The sequence below is a fragment of the Sinocyclocheilus grahami genome, unplaced genomic scaffold (assembly GCF_001515645.1).
Source record: "Sinocyclocheilus grahami isolate Dianchi unplaced genomic scaffold, SAMN03320097.WGS_v1.1 scaffold445.1, whole genome shotgun sequence".
NCBI lineage: Eukaryota > Metazoa > Chordata > Actinopteri > Cypriniformes > Cyprinidae > Sinocyclocheilus > Sinocyclocheilus grahami.
The window spans coordinates 784,520-791,674 of NW_015505624.1; positions in this window are offsets into that span (position 1 = coordinate 784,520).

The window sequence follows — 7,155 nt, forward strand, 5'->3', positions numbered from 1 at the left end:
ACACACACACACACACACACACACACACAAACACACTCAAACACAGTCAGCAGGGGTCAAGACTGAGTTCAAGGATGCCATCTGGGTGCACACAAATTATTAACAGCCCCATTCTGTTGATGTTATTTTATTCTTTAATCATTTTCAGAAAGGCAAAACAATACATCTTAAGGTGTAAAGTGTTTTTGAGCTGGTTCGTGCTCTTCTTTAAATCCTGCTTGCCGAGTCTCTCATCAGACAATGAGACAAGGAAGCAATTAAGTTGTTTATTGATGCAGAAGAGAGAATGTGTGATTCCACCGTGCAGGAGGGTCTCGCAAGCATTTTTTGCCCGCTTTGATCTTGCATGAGGACATCCAGCTGGACAGTGAAGGAGCCGTCCAAATCACAAAGGAAAACGGCTTGGACAGACAGATGAACAACAGACAACACTGTAATGAGGTCAATTAGAAGGTTATTTAAGGATATGGCTCTTATCTTTTCTCTTCTGTTCATTTATTTTCTTTTCTAAAGAATCTTGCTCATCAAAGCATTACTTTAGGGGACACATATAGGCTACTGCAAAAAACCTAACAGTGAAATCGACTAATTTCTAACTTGAATGGTTTTACTTAAAGGGACAGTTCACCCAAAAATGATAATTCAGTGATCAATTACTCCAACTCATGTTGTTCTAAATCTGTATGAATTTCTTTCTTCTGCTAAACCAACTGTGTACCAAGATTCTTTAAAATGTTATGTTATGTAACATAATAAAGAAACTGATACAGGTTTAGAGCAACTGGGTGAGTAAATGATGACAGAAGTTTCAATTTTGGGTGAACTATCCCTTTTTTCTTTTTTGGTTTATGTATGCAATGAATTTGACTTTATAGTTATTTAAGGAAATATAGTTTTATATTAGGAAATATTGTTTTTTTTAATCTTTCACAAGCCCAAATTAAGTGAGTTCACAGTGCATTAATATTTGGTTTAACAAATTGTCAGCGTCCTCAGATGAAATTAGTTAGGCTAGTTAAATTGTTGGGCTTTACAGTGAGTTAAGTTGGTTAAGTTGTTAAGTTTTTTGGCCCCAACAGGGGTTTGAGTAAGAGTATGTTGATTTCAAACACAACCCTCTTAAATTCATTTAGTATTCATTTAATTGTTCAATGGCATAGAATATGCTATTTATTACTAGCTATGTAATTAATATTTAATCAATTATATGCAATTGCACAAATGTGACAACTAATGCTATACATCATATAGCGGGATGACATCCCCCAGGTTTGTAAAACACTGTTAAACGTGTGTTATATAAACTGTAACTTTTTGTTTACTGAGCAATAACAAATGTAGGCCTAAAGTAGCTTTTAGCACATTTTTATTCTGTTTTCTACATCATATGCTGTTCATCTAAAGTTTGTGCACTTTGTTTGACTGATTTTTGCCCTATAAAGATTTGAAAATGACTCACTCCAGCACCTGCCATGACAAATGTTTAACACATTAAACCCAACCACAATAACTCAACCATAGTTCATTCAACCGTTCACGTCACAGTCGCAGTCCTCGAACAAATCAAATGCTGTTTAGTGGTTCTGCTCTAATTATTAAGTAGCCATTGTGATTTGAAGAGCTGCGCCCATAGCGCTCTGTTGAGAAGGCTGGAATCTGCTGCAGGCAGTACAATCACAGAAGAAAAATAATTAGACTTAATTAAGGAGGGGAGTATGTCTATAACATTCCATAGCAGCTGTTCTCCTTGAGGCTGTCTGCACCCTACCTGCCAATCATACAGAGCATTATTACATTTACAGTAAACATTAAAGCAAAACTGACCCAATTTAATGTGCATTCCAGCTCTCATTGTGAACAATTCATTAGTGTATGTTATTCCAAAAAAGGAAATGATCTTTAATTAAAATGTAATAAGTTATTAACGTGCAGTGTGAAAAACAAGTACACTAGCACACTTGTTTTTAAAGTAATTATTATGGAAATAATATACTGTACTTTAAAATAATATACTTAAGTGTGAACTGAATGTAATATTTTATTGGAACGTCTATGTCATGCATTTAAATATATTTGTAATTGCACATTTATACATAAAATATATTTAACATATTTTAACTTTAAGGCCCGGTTTCACAGACGGGGCTTAGCTTAAGCCTGGACTAGGCCTTAGGTAAATTAAGACATTTAAGCAGCTTTTATAAAAAATGCCTTAGAAGAAAACATTACAGGTGTGCATCTTGAGACAGAACAATGTCACTGACATATTTTAAGATATGCCAGAGCAAGGTATTTTTAGTTGAGACAGCTCAAACATGCATTTTAGTCTAGGACGATCCTTAAGCCTTGTCTGTGAAACCGGGGGTATATGTAATATCAAATAACACTTCAGTTTAAATTATAATAAATACTCATGCTTTAGTATGTTAGTCAACACGAAACAATGATTTAAAATGTACTTAAAAGTAAAAAAAAAAAAAAGGAAACTTAAGTGTGTACTTAAGAAACATGAACTTGTTATGCACTCTAAGTACAATTAAGTGGCCTTTTATTTAATTGGTATTATATTATATACATGTTGTTTTTTTAAATATACTTTTAAGATTTGAAGTACACTACTAGTGCATGTTCAATAATTAAGCAAATATCATTTTCACAAGGGATGCCCTTTCTGCTGATAATGTCAAAATATCAAGACAGCTGTTCTAGCAAACTTGCATTTGACACACTTTCAGAATCTAACCAGTTCTAGATGGACCAAACACTCTACCTGCATTTATATGTCATTTTGATGATCCTTTTTCACTCTGTCACATTACAGTATATTATAAATATTATAAGTACATTATAAGTGAAATGTTTTGTAAACAACACAAATTTAGAAGAGGAAATAATGGTAGAAAGGTCAGATATATTTTCTAATGTAGCCACAAGAATGTCAGTGGATAATTTAAGATGAAGACAGATGTACATTGAGCTACATATATCAAGTTAACCACTGGGAAATGGTGAATGAATTTAATGCTCATTTTCTTACTCAACACAGGCATTCTTTCTTCAGTTTGCTCTCTGTTGCGAATAGTGTGTTGTGCAAGGCCACATCAGACCGTTGCCAAGGCACACTTGTCATAGCATGCATGTCACCATGGCTCCTCTCCTGGTTAAACAATAAATATCTGCAACTCATGTAACTGAGTAAAGCTTTTTAAATACTAGATGGATCAGCTTCACAAGTTCACTTTATGCACTTTAAAGCGACATTCAGTTTAAAGCAATATTGCAGGTTCAATACAAGTGTTACGCCCTATAGGGGTAGAGCGCAACATGGAAAAAAAAAACGAGTGTGAACAATCAACTTCTTTTGAATTTTTATTTGGGAGTCCACTTTCAGGAGCCGACGGTGCCAAAATAATAAACAAACGTTCTAAATACTAAACCCTCTAAATTACCTATCCAAAATAAAGAAACCGAAAATGCAATACTCTAACCTAACTACCTAATCCAAAAACAGAGATCCAAACGTTACAAAAACAAAAGATGGCATCTGACTCCTTACTTTCCCAATAACTATTTACAATAAATATTTACAAAGAAACATCAAGTTCCTTGGGATAATCCAAAATCAAAATCGTACAACAGGCAAGGGTCAGGTACGCCAGAGTACCGTTACAAAATAATAAATATCCAAACAATCTCTCTATGTTACGGAAGGAGACTCACACAGAGGATTAGAAAAATACAATATTGTTTATTTTCAGCAAGAGATGCAGATGGTTCGGGCAGGTGAGTATTTGAGCTTAATATCAGTCTTTAAGGAAGATGAGGAGAGTAACGCCGTATGTGGGCCTCACAGGAGATCGTGGAAGGGAGACAGAGGACTGCACACACCTCAGCTGAAGAGTACACGGAGTTTCCACGGAGCTGATGACTGGAACGGACTAGGGAATGGAACACAGGAGAACACACTGGAGGTAAGTATAACAGGCAGGTAAGTCTTTCAATATATCTCACGGCTAGCATAGAGAGAGAGTCCACTTCGTTGAAACGAGACCGGACACTGGAGTGAAGTGAGGTGTGTGCTTTTGAACGGGGAGCTGATGATGATTGCAGATTTGTGACAGGTGCGTGTGATCAGTACTCAGGTGAAGGTGTTCGCTGTGATTGGGAGGTGGCTGAGTCTGGCCGATCTATGACACTCTATGCACACAAATGGGGTAAATCAGCACACACACAGCACAAACAAACAGCATAGTTCACAAAATGGCCCTCCATTAAAGGAAATGCTGTCATCTCTTTTAAGGGAGAGAAGACCAATCAGAGGACGACAGCAATGAGTCTGCAGGAACCAATCAGCAGCAACCTGGGCAGACGCACAAACCAACAGAACAAAACACAACAAAACTAAATTGATTTTTCTGTGTAAAGTTACTGTATATCCAACTGGTTGCCTTTACAATGTAATGCTATAGACTTTTAACAAACACAAAATTAAAGGAACAGTTTTATAGGTAAAATAATACATGCGTTTTAACAGAATAGTTAGGCCTAATCTAAATGTTTTATTAAAAAATATACAAGCTTCACATTTCTGCTTTTAAATGTTCCAAATATAGGCCACATTTACTTCCAATTGTAAATGCTTCACTGGAATTTTGATTATTTTTTATTTTTTTTGTAATCGATACTGAATCTGTTACATTGAAGCATTTTTTAGATTCCCTTTTGTATTGACTTTATATACAGATACAAATTCTAGCACTCACTGCATTACTATGTTTTAGGTGACTTTTCAGTGGAGCTAAAATACTTACAAATACTGTGAAATTGATCACTACTGTTTTTAACACTAAATATAATTTGTGTAAACTGATTTCAACTAACTGAGAATCTAAATTACAGCACTAAGCAAATGATTACACTTGACTTTGTTATAAATGATCCAGAATAACTTTACATCAGCTGTTTTAAACAAACAAACATTATACAACAAAAAGGTTTTGGCTTGTAGACATGGCTTGAACAGCTTCTAATGATTATTGTGTTAATAATTAATAGTTAATAACAGTCATAAACAATAGCAGTTAAGTTTAGAATACAAACATTATTCATAAACGTGGTGGAAGGAGCTTGTGCATGTTATTTGGATGCCTACAATTCAGAGGTCAGTTTTTTGTTGGGTTTTTTTTCAATTGAAAAGCAAAGCGATGACACAGAGGCAATTTGAATAATGATACACACACAGTGTATTTCTTTTGAGTCAAGAATTCTTCTTGCACATTTCAAGTGGCTGAGTGCAGCAGAGAGCAGTATCATCGTAATTGTTTTGTTTTTCGGACCAGCTGATCAGACTAAATTGCAGTGTTCATCACCGGCTCCTCACCAGCACAACCTCAGTGTGAAAATTAAAACCTTGAGCTTATTTTTAATTGAGAGCTATTAATACCCACAAAACCAGAGGCCACCGCAGATGCCTCTTTATCTTCACTCTTTAATGTGCAAAGCAGATGAATTCATTTTCCCATGACTGAGCTTTCAAGACCTCCCCGCCATTATTGGTCTCTGCTCTAATGCTGTAATTTGTCTTGCTGTTATACACTATTAAATGCACAACATTTCCAAATGTTTAACGCTTTATTTTGTTGAAAAGACTGTAAAAGTTTTTTTTATCAAAGTTATGTTGTAACTTAATATTTGTAATAACTTTTTTTATTCTTATCCAAAATAATGGTGACTACATAATGTGATTGGTATCTATTTTGTCTTTTTCTTGCTCTCTCACCACACACACACACACACACACACACAGGTTTGTTTTTATGGTTTATGGGGACTCTCCATAGGCATAATGGTTTTTATACTGTACAAACTGTATTTTCTATTGCCCTACACCAACCCTACCCCTAAACCTACCCCTCACAGGAAACTTTCAGCATTTTTAGATTTTCTAAAAAACTCATTCTGAATTATTTATAAGCCTTTTGAATTACGGGGGCACTGAAAATGTCCTCATAAATCACCTTCTCGTTGTAATGCCTATGTCATACCCATGTTATTATGCAAATTTGTCTCCTCATAAACCACATAAACATGCACACACACACACTCACACTTTCTTTTTGATGTATTTATAACAAATTGAAAAGAAATTTGTAAATTTCCTGATATAGTGAACCACCCCCATCTTGTGGTGGGCATGAAATGTCCACTGTCCAATCCCAGATGTACCTTTCAAATCTTACATTTTTTCATTTTTTTCCACCTATTGATTTTTTATTTTTTATTTTATTTTATTTTGCACAATAATTGTTATACAAAGAGGAATATAGGAAGATACGGAGCGATTACAATTCTAGAGAGAATCTAAATCACAGCACTAACCAAATGATTACACTTGACTTTGTTATAAATGATCCAGAATAACTTTATATCAGATGTTTTAAACAAACAAACATTATACAACAAAAAGGTTTTGGCTTGTAGACATGGCTTGAACAGCTTCTAATGATTATATCATTAATAATTAATAGTTAATAACAGTCATAAACAATAGCAGTTAAGTTTAGAATACAAACATTATTCATAAACGTGGTGGAAGGATCTTGTGCATGTTATTTGGATGCCTACAATTCAGAGGTCAGTTGTTTTTTTTCAGTTGAAAAGTAAAGCGATGACACAGAGGCAATTTGAATAATGATACACACACAGTGTATTTCTTTTGAGTCAAGAATTCTTCTTGAATTATTGTCATTCACTTCACAGCACATTTCAAGTGGCTGAGTGCAGCAGAGAGCAGTATCGTCGTAATTGGTTTGTTTTTCGGATCAGCTGATCAGACTAAATTGCAGTGTTCATCACCGGTTCATACCCACAAAACCAGGGCCACTGCAGATGCCTCTTTATCTTCACTCTTTAATGTGTGAAGCAGATGAATTCATTTTCCCATGACTGAGCTTTCAAGACTTTGAAAAAAACTGAGCTTTTTTTGCTGTAATTTGTCTTGCTGTTATACAGTATTAAATACACAACATTTCTAAATGTTTTAAGGCTTTATTTTGTTGAAAAGACTGTAAAAGTTTTTTTTTATCAAAGTTATGTTGTAACTTAATATTTGTAATAACTTTTTTTTATTCTTATCCAAATAATGGTGACTATGTG